This window comes from Lissotriton helveticus, chromosome 5_1 (genome assembly GCF_964261635.1).
Source record: "Lissotriton helveticus chromosome 5_1, aLisHel1.1, whole genome shotgun sequence".
NCBI lineage: Eukaryota > Metazoa > Chordata > Amphibia > Caudata > Salamandridae > Lissotriton > Lissotriton helveticus.
The window spans coordinates 509,136,990-509,153,773 of record NC_136065.1 but is presented as its reverse complement, the minus strand read 5'-3'; positions in this window follow the sequence as shown (position 1 = coordinate 509,153,773).

Genomic DNA, 16,784 nt, shown 5'->3' with positions numbered 1-16,784 from the left:
TTCGCAGACTCTTCCCTGTGGGCCTGCCTTTTCCTTGGGGCTCTCGGGGTCTTTGGGGGCCTTGAAGTTTGTGCCTCTACCTGTGTAAGTCTCTGTGATATAAAAGTTGGGGCTGAGGCATTTAGTCCTACCTGTTCCCCCGCCTTCATTGTTTCCTTCCCTTTTCTCATTCCTCCATGTTTCTTTTGCCTCGCTTTTCCTATCCTGTTCCTGGTCCCAAGTGTATCTGACCCACCGCGCCTTTTTATCAGCATAGGTCTTTTTGATATATACACATTTTCTACAGAATCTGCAGCTTCTTTTGCTGATTGATCTACAGGTTTTGGCGGTCTTTCATGGATTATCATGCTTTCTTCATCTGGTATTATCCTGTCGCTTTTCTCATTTGGTAGGAGTATGTCCGTTGGCTTTACCCTGCTTGGCAATTGGCTCTTTATTTCTCCGAGTTCTTCTTCTATATTCTTTAGATGTTGTTTCTGAGCTTTCAACACTCCATTGTTTGAGAGGGTTACTTCCAGGATTCCTTGAAGTGCCTTCTGTAGTAGCAAGATTAAATCCATCAGCGAGGATGTTGGAGTTTCAGAGAGCACCGAGTCCAGTGTAGTATTTCTGGCTGGGTTTGCTGGGTAGTTTGTCCTTAAGCTATCGTGATTTATGGGGGAATTTTGCAGTGGTAGGAGTTGTTGGGGTTGATTTGGTGCACCTCCCCAGATAACGCTCTGATTCAGGCCTTCATTTCCCCTGTGTTCTTCAGACCCTGGTGACAACTGTGAGAACATCTTTGGTGATGAGGATAAACGTGGCGCCAAGATTTGGTGATTTTGACTCTGCAATGTCAGGTTTAGCAGATTGCCGTTCACCCCATCTTCCTTATTTTCAAGATTAGCTTCTTCCTGGGTTGCTCCCCTATTTGGCCCTCTTTGATTTTCCTCTAGCAAGCCTAAATTTTCACCAACTTCTCCGTCGATTTCCACTATTTCTCCATCTATATCCGATGTTATTGCAGGATTTAATGATTTATAATGTTTACCTACAAACTCCTTTATGGACTTTGACGCTGCCGTGTTCTCTTTCTGTTTATTAGTTGTTTGATTGCACCCTCTTTTTGCCTTCTGGGCATTCTTCGTTGCTCTTTTGACTTTTCTTTTCTTTCGTCTCCCTTTACTATTTTCCATAGATGAAGCATGGCTTTCCTGGCTTTCATCCAGGGATTTTGAACCCTCCAATGATTTGCTCCTTCCTAATTCGTCCAGTAATTTTTGCCCTTTTTTTGGTGCCATTTCTAGGCAAATAACTGTTGTTATACCGTTATTATACTTGAGGGTACTAACTCTTAATTATTAGTTTACTTTTATTAAAGGTTATTTATTAAAGGTTGTTCACTTGCCTCTGTTCTGCCTTAGTTGCCTTGGTTGCCTTCAGCCTGCTACCTTGCCACACTAGTACTTATGTCGAATTGAGGTCTCCGACTGCTGGGACTAGACCTATTGGGCTTGTCAATGCTTGTTATTTTATGTTCCCCATCCAATTTTCTATGCTGGCTGTGGCAGGTGGTGGTGCTTAATTTGAGCAGGTGGTTTCTGGTGCTCCGCACCGGCACTTAATTGGTGTCCGGTGCTGGGCGCAGAACTTTTCATCACCATTCACCACACTTATGACACTCTGCCCCATGGTGGCGCTGCTCATCTAATTTAGAGGTGAGCAGAACAACGGTTGTTTATGAATACAAAATACTAATACTTGCTTCCCCAGCCATTCCTTTAGCTTTGGGGACGCAGGCAAGAGAGATGGTTAGTAGTTGCCTTAGTACCGTCATTGGCAGCGATTACGGGGCAATGGGTGGTGCAAGCTACGGTGGCCTCCTGGTTAGGGCCCTGGCACTTATTACTTTACAAATTAAACACTGGCAGGTGGTCATCCACTCTGTGATCTTATGATTCTAGGTGAGTAAGAGATGTGGTTAAATAGAGAAGGGGAATAAGAGTTCAGCCCCTATGGAATGAGTTACTAGTCTCCTCTATATGTTTGTCAGTATACGTCAGATGAAAAGATTTACCAAAACGCACTGCATTATGATCATCATCTTTTTCTTTATAGGATTTCAATGCTGAGAGTAATTGACTCTTTCGGACCTGCAGGGTGGACTGTTCGTGTCCTCAAATGGGGGAACATCGTTTTCAACGCGGTTTTTACACCGCAGTGCCTTTACCCCGCAGCTATTACAACGCAAGTCGTTACTACGACTTGCGCTGGATGGCGCTCTGGGATAAGGAATCTTGTAAATTTATATTCCAACACCTTCCCTACTGTTACGGGGACTGGTGTTGGAATATAAAATTATAAGATTTCAAAAATCCACGCCCTCCAACGCAAGTCGTTGTAACGACTTGCGTTGTAAGACTTGCGTGGTAAAGGCATGCATTGTTACAACATGCGTTGTAACAACGTACATCCCCTCAAATGACCTCAATTTATGACATATCTCTTTGGTCTTGGCCAGGTTGGCTCGTTAGTTAAGCAGGTTATTTTAGCATATATCTTTTCCCTTCCATTGCCAGCAAGGCTCCACTGGGCTTGTATTACAGATAGGGCGCACTTTCCACGTTTGAAGCAGGTGCTTCGGGTACAAACATGGATAGTGTGCCCTATCAGGACGAATACGCTGCCCCCGGGACAGCCGTGAACTCATGCTGCCCCCAGGAGAGCTCATTCAAGAGAAATACGGAGCAGCTGTTTTAAAGCTGCTCTGTTTCTCTGTGCAGGAGTCAACATGCGTGCAGTTTTAGTATTACCTATGTTTATTGAAGATACATCATATGAAAACAAGAAACAGTGGCGACATGAAGGAGCAGATGAACTGTCCGAGGACAGATCCACCAAGCAGTGATAAGGAAGGCACAATCCTCAGAGTACGGCATGGGCAGACAGTCTTATACACAGCAAGCCGCCTACAACCCAAGCAGGGCCGGCCGCGTCATCAAAAGAGTATGAATGAATAACATCTCCGGGCCATCACTACGCCCCCGTCTGTTGAAGGGTCTGTAGCCCAGTTCCCTGTCTTACTGCCGCTGAGTGTTCAACCGTCCCTCTTCGAGCGCCTTCCTGTGCGTCTACAAGTCATCAACCACTGCAAGATCCCCTTATTGCAGAATTCAGTAACAAGCCCCAACATGCCCCGAAAAGGAGAAAGAGGGGAACCCCTTTTGTAAACTGTCCACACCCCCCAAGCCCTCAACCCCCAATTCCCCCCGGTAACCCTCCCCCCTTCCAAACTCCCACCACCCCCCCCCCTCCCTTTGGTCCATGGTCCGCTTTGGCCGCTGTCTACGGCTTCCTCAATCTACAATGGTAAGTTAACGTGCTTTGGGTTCTGTGCCGGTGTCCGTCAATCTTAACAGGCGAAGGTACTTAGGGCAGGTCACCTCCGTGAACTCAGACGCTAACAGGGATAGGAATGGTTTTCACAACTCTGCGTACTTCGCTTCCTCCCCTGCCCCGGACAAGGACAATTTCTCCATACCTAGGACCATCCATAGACGATGGAGCCACCCCTGATAAGTGGGGATGTGTTTGGTTCGCCATTGCGCCACTATGTTCTGTACTGCTGACCCAATGTGATCGCTATCAGGCGACCCCTTCATGATTTCAGTGGGTATGTTAGTGCGTTAGGCAACCCCAGGAGCACGTAGGCGGGGAAGCGAGGGATTTCCGTTTCAAAGTGTGTGTCTATCTCTCCCAGTATCTGGCTCCAGTATCCCTGTAAAAGTGGGCATTCCCAAAGCACATGCACCAACGTGCCCATCTGACCGCATCCGCGCCAGCACCTAGGGTCTTGTGTGCTATCCATTTCGTACAGGCGTTCGGGGGTGTAATACCAGTAGTACGCTACTTTCGTGAGGGTGTCTGTAAGGCCCATGTGATAGGCTGAGTGACGCTCTCTATAGTAGATTCCCTCCCACTCCTTATGTGATAGATTCCTCCCCAGCTCTCGTTCCCAGCGCACCCTACTCGCATTATAGATGTGCTTGTGTTTTTGCATGAGTGTTTTGTAGAGGTCTGAGATCAGTTGTTTGTCAGTGGTGCGGGAGATCAGCCAGTATTCAAATTTGGTCAGGTGTCTGTCAGCCGCCGACCTCACTGTGGTGTTGAGCGCCCAGTGCCTAACTTGGTAGTAACGGAGCCTTTCCGTCTCCGGCAGGTCGAATTCCTGTCTAAGTTGTTGGAAGGGAATCACTCCGTCTGCGTCATAAACGTGATGTAGAGCCCGACAACCCGCAGGCTTCCAGCGTGCAAACGATTTCTCGTCCATCCCTGGGTGGAATTCTGGATTTCCTACGATGGGTGTGAGTGGGGAGGGAAGGGTGGTTAGTTCTTGACTAACCCCTACTCGGTCCCAAATCTCCAGGGGCACTCGCGTGATGAAGGATGCATAGAGATTGGGAGGCCTGTGTTCCCGTCTCATAAAGGGGATTTCCTGCAGCGTCCGTCCTGAGACGGCCTGGTCGTGAAACAACCAGTGTTTCCCCGATTCCCACCTGACCCACTCCACTAGAAAGCGGAGCTGGGATGCTTGAAAGTATGTTGCTAAGTCTGGCATCCCGATTCCGCCCTGGTCTGGCGCTAGGATGGCTATCTAACGCTTCATGCGGGGTTTCCTCCCATTCCAAATGAACTGCGACAACTCTGACTGCATCTGCTTAATCCAACCTCGAGGTGGTGCAAGAGGGATCGTACGGAAGAGGTATAAGATTTGTGGGAGAACTGTCATCTTAACAACCACGACCCTACCCAGCCAAGACAATGGAAAATATTTCCAACGACCTAACTCGCATCTGATTTTCTGCCGCAGTTTAAAATAGTTGAGGTCCACCGAGGCCTGAAGAGAGGGTGCCAGTTGAATCCCAAGATATGGGACTGCTTCCGACGTCCATGGTATGGGGAATTGCGCCTGCAGGTGGGCACGTGTTGCGGGGGCCAGGGACAAGTCGAGGGCCACCGACTTAGTCATATTAACTTTGAAGCCAGAGACGTCACCGAATCTCTCCAGATCTGCGACACACGCCGGCAGGGAGCGCCGCGGGTTTGCGAGGGAAATCAAGACATCGTCAGCGTACAAGCTTATGGTGTGGATGTCACCCCCGAACTTGATGCCCTGCACCGCCGGGTCGGAGCGCAAAAGGTGTGCAAGAGGCTCCATATATAGGGCGAATAGAAGCGGGGATAAAGGGCAGCCCTGCCTGGTGCCGCGTTCGATATGGAACCTCGGCGATGTGTGCCCATTGACCCGAACCGTAGCTGTCAGAAATTTGTAGCAGTTGAACACTCTATTTCGGAATTTGGGTCCAATCCCCGCCTTCAGTAACCCTTTCTCCAGGTAGGGCCAATGTACCCTATCGAATGCCTTTTCGGCGTCAATGGCCAGCATCATGTATTCACCCTCCGTTCGCGCCGCTTTTTCCAGTAGGTGGAAGGCCCGTTTAGTGTTATCTGAGGTCTGGCGTTCTGGAATAAACCCGGACTGATCCGGGTCGACCAGTCCCCCCATATATGGACCTAAGCGGGAGGCAAGAATTTCTGTGTATAGCTTGAGGTCAACATTCAAGAGGGAGATTGGTCTATACGCTCCGCACTCCACAGGATCCTTGCCTGGTTTTGGTATCACTGCAATGGATGCTTCCAGCAAGTCCCCACGGATCGCTCCATCCTCCGCAAAAGAGGTGAAGAGTCGGGCAAGCAGCGGCGCCACTTGATGACAGAATGTTTTGTAAAAGCTTGCCGGGAAACCGTCTGGTCCCGGAGCCTTGCCCAGTTTAAGCCGTGAGATGGCGGAGATGACTTCCTCCGGTCTGATGTCTCTCTCCAGGCAGTCTATTTGCTCTGGCGTCAACCTCGGCAGGGGGATATCCGCCAGGAATTCCGTCTCCGCCTCTGGGCTAGGAGGGTCCGCGGTGTACAGTTTGGCATCGAAATCCCTGAAGGCTTCAGCTATGGCTTGGTGTCCGTCTACCGTGACACCATCGCTCCTCTTTATCTCTCGCACCTCCCTGCGCTGCGTGACCTCGCGAAGTTTATGAGCCAAAAGACGCCCACACCTGTCCCCGCGTATAATAAGCGTGGCATAGGCGTAGTGCTGCGTGTTCTGCCCTATCAAGATCGAGGGCCGCGAGTTGCTGGCGGGCTGCTTTCAGTTGCCTCCATATCCTTGGAGCCCGCGTTCTCCGGTGGATCTATTCCAGCTCCCTGGTCTGCTGTGTGAATTCATCCCTTTTAATTTGATGTTCTGCATTTCTGCAGTCGAGAGAGATATAAATTCACCCCTAAGGACCTCTTTCAGCGCGGCCCATTGCGTGGATAGTGTGGTGTCATTGTTGCTGTTATGTGCAAGATAGTCAGTGATCGCGCTCTGGATTTTCATGACCACTGCTCCCCTATGTAGAAGTGAGTCTCGGAGGCGCCAAACTCTACTGGAGCGCTGTGTAGGTGGCCTGGAAAGGGTGACCGTCACCGGTGCGTGGTCGGAGAGCGAAGCAGTTCCTATCTCGATGCTGGTGGCAAGTGGTTTGACGGCAGTGGAAACCAGCAGGTAGTCAAGACGCGCATATGTTTGGTGGGCTGCTGAGAAATGAGTATAGTCTCTCTCCCCAGGGTGTAGCTCGCGCCATAGGTCTACTAGACCTAAATCTTGCAATCTGGCTCTGCCTGCCGCTGTGAGCGCTCCCACCTGTGTAGTGCGTTGACATTCCAAGACCTGTCAAGAATGTTATCGAAGACCAGATTGAGGTCTCCGCCTAAGACAATGTGACTGTCCGTTGTGTCGGTGACATCAGTGAGTGCTCTGTGCAGAAAATGTTCCTGTCCATCATTGGGCCCATATATCGAGCCAATCGTAAAGGTCCGGTCGCCTACAGCGAACCTGTACACCAGTAGGCGCCCCTTGGTTTCGGCCAGTTTCCCCAGCACTTTGCCCCTGAACTTCTGTGCCACCAGGATCGCCACCCCCGCTTTCTTATCTGGGCATGAGGAGAAAAATTGATGGGGGAATTTACAAGATCTCAGCCTGTTACAGTCTTTATGCAGAAGGTGCGTTTCCTGCAGGAGGCATATGTCCGCCTTCGATTGTTCTAACTGCAGTAGGATCGCCTTGCGCTTAACAGGATTTTTCAGGCCGCGCACATTCAGCGTGAGGATAGTGAGCTCGTCATTCTTCATCTAAAGGATCCAACCCACTCCTTGCCCCTTGTGTAGCCCTAGAATATCCAATCCCGTCAGACCACGCCCACTCCTGCCCCATGGCTCTACCTTCTCTGTCTCTGCTCCAGCCCCACCAGTGATCGAACCATGGACCAAAAACCCTCCACAAACTCCAACTCCCTCCCCCCCCCCAACTGCAAATTGTCATTGTCTCTCATCCAAGGATGAAATGGGAGAAAGAATAAAGTAAGGTAGTCTTACTAGTCTGTCCGGGAGCATCCTCCCGCCAACGGCCTTGCGGCCAGAACAGACAACCAGATCAATCGGCGCCTGTGAGGCTCTCATCCCGCGGGACCGGTGCCACTGTCCGTGGCTACTGCATCCACCGCGGCGCGTTGTCCTGCTGCGATCTCCGTCGCCGGAGGCTTCTTGACTCGCTTCCGCCTTCGCTGTTGGCTCCATTGCAGCCTCCTCCCTTCCGTCTCCGGCGTGGTTCCCTGGGCCTCCGCGTCGTCAGTCGGTGCTTCTATACCTAACAGAGTGCAGGCTTCAGAGACTGATCGGAGTTGGTACTGTTTATTCTCCAGTCTGAAAATGAGGCGAAAGGAGTGGCCCCAGCTGTACGGAATATCATTTTGCTGTAGGTACGATGTGACTGGCTTGAAGAGCCGACACTTGTGCAATGTGAGCGCCGCTAGGTCCTGAAATAGCAGCGGCGACGTGCCCTGGAAAGTTATCGGGTGCTTCTGACGTGCTTTCTGTAGTATCTCCTCCTTGGTACGGAAGTCTTGAACACACACCAATATGTCTGGGGGGGCGCCGTCGCCGCGCGGGGTGGGACGGTCCTGTGAGCCCTATCTAGCTGTAGAGGAGAGTCCAGTGGTTGCCCCAGCACATGGTTGAAGAGCTCTCTAGCATAGCGAAACGCATCTTGGGTAGCGTCGGACGTGGCCACATTGCGAATGCGGATGTTATGGCGTCTGGAGCGATTTTCTAAGTCTTCCAGGTGGAGTTGCAGATCTACTTGCTGATCGTGCAGCCGAATAATCTCCTGTTGCTGAGCTGAGAGTTCTGTCTCCCTTTCGTCGCTCTTGGCTTCCAGGTCCGCCACCCTTTCCCCTATGCCATCCATCTCGCGCCGCACCTCCCGAATTTTGCTGGAGAACTCCGTCTTGAAGGTCTGAATATCATCACGCAGGGAAGCAAAGAGGGATTCCAAAAAGGCCTTCGTAATTGGCTCTGTACCAGTGTCCGGGGCCTGCTCCATTTTTTTCGGCGTCGGGGGTATTGCGTCCTTCTGCGGGGGGGATTGAGACTTGGCAAACATCTCTTTCACTGTTTTGCCTCGGGCGGTCTGCCCGTAGACATCCCTATTTCCAGGCAGTCAGACCACCCGGAGTCCCAGGACCTTTGTTCAGGCTGACCGGTCGCGAGCCTCAACGTGCCTGCGAGTAGGTGGCGGGTCTCACCGAGGCCAGAGAGCTCTCTCGGGCCCCTCCCGCACGGGTGCCCCTCTGTGGTTCCTTGTTGTGTGTGGCAGCGTGCCTCGCCTCCCCTCAGTCTTCCGAACTGTGCCGCGCCTCCCGCAGTGTCCAGGCCGTGGGGGCCGAGTGATTCGGGGTGTGAAAGTTTCTGTGCCCCAGAGGGCCTCCGCCCAGCGTCACTACACACTACCGACCACCGAAGGCGATGTACGAACAGCTGGGCTCCGGGTAGGTATGTCGCTGAATGGTATCGTAGGCCACAGCAAGGGTTGGGCGCCGTGGTTCGTTGCTGGGAGGTACCCTCTCCGGCCTCGACTTCGGGTGAGCACCGCGTCCCCGGTACTTGCGTTGGGCCTCCCTGCCAGGCGGGCGCAGCTCTCCCCTGCCACTTCTGTCCAGGCCCTGTCATCACTAGTGCAGCCCTCCACAGTCCCTCAAGACTCTCAGTGCCCCCTCTTGGCTGGCGGCGCTCCACTCCACTTACTGCGCCTCGTGGGCCGTCCACGCTGGGTTTTCTGACCGGGCCTCCTCTCTCTAGAGCCCACGGGGACTCCTCTCGATTCCCCCAGGACTCCGCCGCGAGCGTATTTGCTGCTCACCTGTGAGTCATCGAGAGATGGGGTGCCGTCTGTCCCAAGGCTGCTGCTCCGGGCTCTCCAGGGCCTAGACCTCCATCAGTGCTGCCGCGCGGACTCGGCTGCTGTCACAACGCTGCGTGGGATGGGCTCCACGCGGCCTTTGAACCCCAGGCAGCCCGCCGTTCATGATGGTGTGTTGCGGTCTAGGAGTGTGCGGGTAGCCAAGGCTCATTCATCTGCCGCTCCCGGACGTGGTGGATCGCTGCACCGCCGCGCAGGCCAGGCCGCTTCCTGAGCGCCGTGGGGGAAGGGCGCCCAACGGCCTCCGAGCTCCAGGCCGGTCGACGCTCGCTGTAACTCGCTTCTACTTCGCCCGCGGCGGGTTCTCTGGTCCCGTGAGTGCTGCCTGCAGTTCCGACAGCTCCGGGACCCCGTGTTGCGGGTCCCGGTATGCCAGAACCGGTGCTAGAAGTCGGCCGTCGGCGGGAGCCGGGGATTTACGCGACCGCTCTCATCGCCATCTTGGCCACGCCCCCCATGCGTGCAGTTTTAAAAGGTATTAGAGATCCCCTTGCAGGGGGGTGCAGTGAGTGACTGCACCTGCCTCCAACGGGATGTCTGAGGGGGTCCATGGGACCCTCTTTCATCCCTTTAGAGAGCTGCATTTACAAGGTGCACTGAAAGTGCGCCACCTGTTTGTGGCGCACTTTCAGCGTGCCTTCTATAGGCATATATGCCTCTGCGCCCACTTCGGTAATACGGCGCGGGTGCAGAGGCAAAGTGATTCCCTGATTTGCAAGGGGCCACGCCCCTCCCATGCAAATGAAGGAACACCCTTTAATGACAGCGCTGGTGGTATATATGCACCAGCGACTCTGTCTTACAGACGTGGGCACACAAGCATTTGCGTGCCCTTCTGTAATACCAAAGTGCCCTGGGAGTGCAGAAAGCAGGCGCATACGTCGGTTGCGCCCCAGAGCACTTGTGTTATACGGCTGCATGTCCTTTCATACATTATATGCCTGTCCCATTGATAATATTGGATCAGGCAGTGAATTGGTATCTGAGACATTATGGTGACATGGATTATATCAAATGGAGGCTGGGAGGACCATTTCAGGGACATGGGCTACTTTCTTTCATTTTGGTCAGAGGTAGTAGATGGGGGAGACTGTGTACTATATCTGTAAAGTGTGTGGAGTCCTCTATGTCATTAGGTAGGTTGAAGATATTCAGATGCATTGAAGCAGAGAGTACTTTTGATATTGAGTTGAGACTGAGGCATATTATTTGATTTGGATGGTCTAGTTTTTAACTTCCATTTTATGTCGTAGTCACTGTGAGATTATGTTGGGTGGAGTTTCCCACTTTGGGTCTAATGCCGTTGTATTTGGTCAGGGCCTGGTGTGCTGTCCAGAAAAGTTCTGTAGCTCTGAACCGTGCTTGCATATTGTTTGATTTGGATGGTCTAGTTTTTTAACTTCCATTTTATGTCGTAGTCACTGTGAGATTATGTTGGGTGGAGTTCCCTAGTTGGGGCCTGATGCCGCTGTCTGTCGACTGGACCCGGGAGTGCTGTCTAGGACAGTTCTGTAGCTCTGTAGAGGGACCAAGCTTGCACATTGTTTGATTGCGATGGTCATGTTATTACATTCCATTTTATGTGATAGTCACTGGCAACAGATTTGCTCCCTTGTCAGACTTAAATTCCTGCGACTGACTCGAACCTGAAGCAGCCAAAGAACGGGAGGACGCGTCCGACTCATTGGTTACAGGTAGCGGTCAGGTATCGCAACAACCAATAGCTGAATGTGCAGAGGAGATTGCGATAGCATACACAGAACCATCCACTGACCACTGTAAGATAATGAGTTGGAACGTGGCGGGTTTAAACGTCAAACGCCAGGATCATGCATGGCTAAATTTTATTTCTAACCATCATATTATCGCCCTGCAGGAAACCTGGGATACGGCGTATAACCTTTGGTGGGACGGTTACATTAGTTTTACTAAACCTGCAGTCCCTAGTAGAGCGGGTAGAGCCAAGGGGGGTTTGGTGTTCTTGTTCTCACTGGCTCTAAAAGGTAGTTATAGGCAGATTCGCTCTGATTCCGACAACATTTTAATCATCGAGAGGGTGACCAGTAAAGCTTGTAAATCACTATATGTAAACTTTTATAATTCTAGGAACAGCGAATATTATGGTCGTAATATCGCAAGCCTAGATTCTATTTTAAATACAGTATTTCAGGATAAAAACTTTGTTTATGAGTTAATTTTATTAGGCGATTTTAATATTCATTTATGCAAATTAGCCTGCAAGGGTAGTGATGCAAAGGACGCCGAGGATGTAGCCATACAGGGCCCTCATTTCGAACATTCTGCAGAGGGGCAGGAGCTTGAGGAACTCCTGGCCAACTTTGATTTAATCGAACCTGACTGCACGCTGAGAATTCCAACTTTTACCGGCACCCTACATGGCACAGTGATCGATTATATTTTCGTAACTCGGGGAATTTTAAGTTGGACTATGGCTTATTGCACCGTACCCACTCACTTCAGCGATCACAACCCAGTTCTCCTTGAAGTGGCCTGGGGTGCCTATATGGGGGCACCCCCAGCAATGGAAAAAGTGGCACATCCTTTGAGGTCTGCTGATCAAAACAGAAGAGTGAAGTGGGCTAAAGTGATACCTGAAAATTTCTATAAAAAATGCTTCCCCAAAATTGAAGCCCAAGTTGAGCTTTGTAGAAACCCGGGCACACACGGGCACACCATAGTCACAGCATACGAGGCAATCTGCACCCAAGTCTCGAAGGATCTCCTGGTTAAATCCACCCCGGGAGCACAAGGTCACAAGCGCTGGTTTGATCACGAATGTTCGAAAGCACACAGAGAACTGCTAGCGGCACTAAAATTTGTACCCAGGGATAGAGCTGAAATCTCTAGAAAAAGGAAGATCTACAAGGTGGCCACAAAAAATCGCAAAAACGCAATCAAACGCGAAACCTGGGATAATCTCCTTTCCGCGGCTGTTTTAAAGGACAGTAGGAGATTTTGGGAGATCTTAAGGCAACCGCTATTTGCGGAAGATAACAACGCACCCATGGACTGTGTGATCGCTGATGAAACATGGTTGTCCTTTTTTAAGAATGTATATGGGGGAGATGATGACGATAGCAGTAATAGGGGCCAGCTGTCTAGGAAAAACGTACACCCCATTATCTTCAACCCGCAAGAAGTTGAAAAAGCGCTCCTGGCAACCACTAAACACAAGGCACCTGGCCCGGATGGGGTTCCGGCCGATTTCTTCATGTTCTCTCCCAAACTATGGGCCGTAGTTATGGCAAATTTGTTTAATGCAGTGAACAGCAACCCGGCGCCTGCCACCTGGGCCATATCCACGATTGTCCCCATTTTCAAAAACAAAGGGCGCAGGGACGACCCTGCTTTTTATAGGCCCATATCCCTACTGGACTCGACTATAAAAATATTGGGCAGAGTTCTGTTAGCTAGATTGAGGGAGAACCTTGAGGACCGTGGAGGCCTATCAGACTTGCAATACGGCTTTAGAGAGAGAAAGGGAACCATCGAACAGTGCACCAACTTACATCTCCTTATTTCCAAGTATACTGTAGCCAAGGAGGGGTCTGTGTTTCTTGCCTTTATGGACCTTTCATCGGCGTTCGATCTTGTCAACAGATCAAAACTGTGGGTGATTCTGTTGGAGCTGGGCATCGAAGAAGCCTTGGTCTCGTTTATGGCCACTATGCATCAGGAACTCTTCGCAGCAGTCCGAGTGTCAAACAATGGCAGATGTACCCCATTATTTAAATCTTTGAAGGGGGTACGTCAAGGCTGCATTTTAGCCCCCACGCTTTTTACCATCTACATCAATGGTTTGGGGGCTCATCTGCGCGGCCTGAAGGCGGACGTCCCACGTGCAGGGGATGTGCAAATTCCGGCACTCCTGTACGCTGACGACGCCGTGCTGATTGCTCGAACTGGTGTTGGCCTCCAGACTCTTTTGGACGCATTTGGCATTTTTATGAATAAATTGGACCTGAAGGTGAATGTATCAAAATCGCACACTATGGTAATGGGGCGCGAGTGCACCAAAAAAAGGCACAAATCTTTCTTTTGTAGTGGGGTCCCCGTCTCAATGGTAACGACATTCCCCTATTTGGGTGTTTTATTTGATCAAAAGGGAACATGGGGACCACAGATAAGAGCCAAAAAGTTGGCGGTAATTAGATCCTCTTCAGCGATCCTTGGTTTTGCAGGTAAACTGGGAGCCCGGCCCATGGAAGCCCTTCTAAAGATCTATAAGAGCAAGCCAGTGGCCATTGCACTTTACGGGTCTCCATTGTGGGGCTATGTTAACCTTGACCCTATCCAGAGAGCTGAAAACAGATTTATTAGATCTCTTTTATCTGTTCCTCAGTCTACCCCAACTTACTCAATCCATCAAGAGGTGGGCCTACCATATTTGTCAGACTTACTGAGTTTAGCACCCCTGATTCTATGGTTGAAATTATGGTTAAATGAAGATCTCCCACTAAACCATACAATCCTGAAGGATGTTTTGTCATTAGATAAATATAGCAGTATCCCATGGATGGCATACCTAAGTAAATCTTTTACTGACCTGGGCCGCCCTGAGCTCTTTTTATGTCCAGACAAAATCAGGGTTGAAGATATAGGTCATGTAAAAAAGGCATACATGTATAGAAAGGAAGCGCACCGTGAGGACGCAGAATTATTGAAGCCATCAGTTAGGTCTCATAATCTTTTGGTTAGTGCCCCCTCAATTGCACCTTATCTTATTTTTGTAACCGTTCCCCACCACAGGTTCCTGCTAACCAAATTCAGGTTTAACCTGATACATTACCATCTTGGCTCATATAAGGGATGGCAGAAGCCAGAGGAAGCCCCACCATGTAGATGCGATGACTTTTCGGTGCAGGATACACTGCACTTCGTCATGTTTTGCAGCTTTTTCCAGGAGCAGAGGAAAAAATATCTATTCCCTGTCCTGAAAGAAGCTGGCTTTACTCAGGTCCGCCCAGCCTTGCTTTACTTACAGCTTTTGTCAAATCCCCGCACTACCTTTTGCATCGCGAATTTTTTAGTCTCCGCAGCGAGGGTAAAAGCTGCTGGTCAAAACTCGCCTTAGTAATTTTTAAGGGTTTTCTTTTATTAGATTTACTTTTGCTTTTTATGAATGAATCTGTATAGTCTTAATATTTGTATAGTATTTAACTTTATCTGTAAGCTTAATGACTTTTATGAAAATGCTGGGCTATGTATGTATGGGCATATGTATCCTATGTTATGTTTTATTGTTTATTGTGTGTGTTTCTTTGTATGACTTGTTAAAAGTCGAATAAAGATATCCTGACTGACTGACACTGTGAGATTATGTTGGGTGGAGTTCCCCACTTTGGGTCTAATGCCGTTGTATTTGGTCTGGGCCTGGTGTGCTGTCCAGGAAGGTTCTGTAGCTCTGAACCGTGCTTACATATTGTTTGATTTGGATGGTCTAGTTTTTTAACTTCCATTTTATGTCGTAGTCACTGTGAGATTATGTTGGGTGGAGTTCCCCAGTTTGGGTCTGATGCGCTGTCTGTCTTCTGGGCCTGGTGTGCTGTCCAGGACAGTTCTGTAGCTCTGGGCCGTGCTTGTACTGGTTGAACGGTTTTTGTTCTGGGTTATATACCCAGGGTCAGTGGTTGATGTAATTATCTTGGGGACAGCCATGCTTTTACCTCTCTTGTGAACTTGAAATTCTCCTGAATGTTTCAAAAACTAGCTGGCCATGAGTTCTAGAACCTGGTAGCTTGTACAGAGAAAGAACTTCCTATGGGTTTCTTGTTGTAGGGCGCTATGACAATCCGTGGTGCTAGCCTGGAGCACTGTGTCTACATTTCATTGGTTGCATTTTATTTGTAGCAATAGTGGTCTTATTCCTTGGGAAGATCTAGGGATGGTACAAAGTGCTTTGTACATTGATTATTCAGCTACAGGTAGCAAGTGGAGTGTTTGGAGGACTAGCATCTGTGAGCGGAGGAGGAGCCTTGGAGGAGTGTTTGGAGTTATTAAATTTTGTGAGTGGTTAGACAGGGCACACAAAAATATAGGCTATTAGTATAAGATTTGAGATCACAAGAGTGAGGATAACATGTAGCTCATATGGTATCCAGGATGTGGGAAGATGCACTGCAGTGTTTTCATTGTGTAGAAGATGCTTCTTGTGACCTCTTTGGCATTTGGTACCAAGGATAGATCTATGTCCATGATTACTCCTGGGTTCCTTACTTCTTTATGTAACTGGCGGAGCATCAAGTTCCTTGGGCAATATGGTTGTTGCCTGGTGTTTGTGCCATTATCCACAGGCCACGATATCCGTCTTTGAGGTTTTAAACTTTAGGTGGTTAATCATCATCCATGCATCTAAGACACAAAGATATAGTCAAGTCTTTACTTTTAGAGGCTTTTGGCCCATCCAGTTTCAGTGATTTGCATAATATCTGATTAGATGTAACATGCAGGGCTAACTGAACTGATCAGGACCATTGAGAGGGTTGGGTAGGTGTTGAAGAAAAGAGGGTAGAGATGATTCAGCCCTGAGGGGCGCCACAATGTTAGTTGTTTATGAAAGTTAGCAGAAACACCTAGCTTTGTCTGTCTTTAATGAGACAATCCATTTTAGAGTGTTTTCGTCTATTCTGAGGCGATGGAATCTATGTAATTGGGTCTAGTAGTGAAATGTGTTCAATACTCCTGAGAGGTGCAAAAACATGTGATTTTCATCTTCCTTGGAATTTATTTTTATTTATTTGAGAACAACTCACATGTTCTCACAATTATTTTAGAACAACTCCCGTGTACTCATAAAGAACCAGGCTTATGCCTGTATCTGACTTATTTATTTCCTTTCATAGCGCAAATTCCACTCAAGCGTAGTGTTATAAAGTAATGTAACTTCGCATGTGCCTTTTAAAATTTTTGCCAACATGCATAACTAATTTAACGTAGGAAAGAAAAACCCGGGCAATGGAAGTGAGTCGCCTCCTGTGGCAATGGGTGAAGCTACTACATTTCACAATACATGTCTGAGTGTATGACTGAGTGTGTGAGACCTATGGTGACATTGTAGCACAAGAAATAATTGTATACCATGTTCATGTTATACTATTTAATCCCAGTGTGCCACGTGGCCAGTAATATCTATGAAGGGTGCACCCTGAAAGGTGGGACCCACTACGGGGCTTCAAGGCTCTGTGTTACTCTCCTGTTGTCACGAAGACACGCAATTTCCATTTTTATTTACACTATCAATTCTTTCTAAGACTTTTAATCTTGGTGTAAGTCAAATCAACCAATTTCACTATCACACCTGAAAATAGGGATTTCTAAAGGGAAAGTCCATTGCTGGAAAAGTTATGTTCTTGTGGCATTGAATCATATAGCACTGCACTACTTGTACCTGGTCTTATAGCGCCCTGTGCGCGATGAACCTCGGTATTAC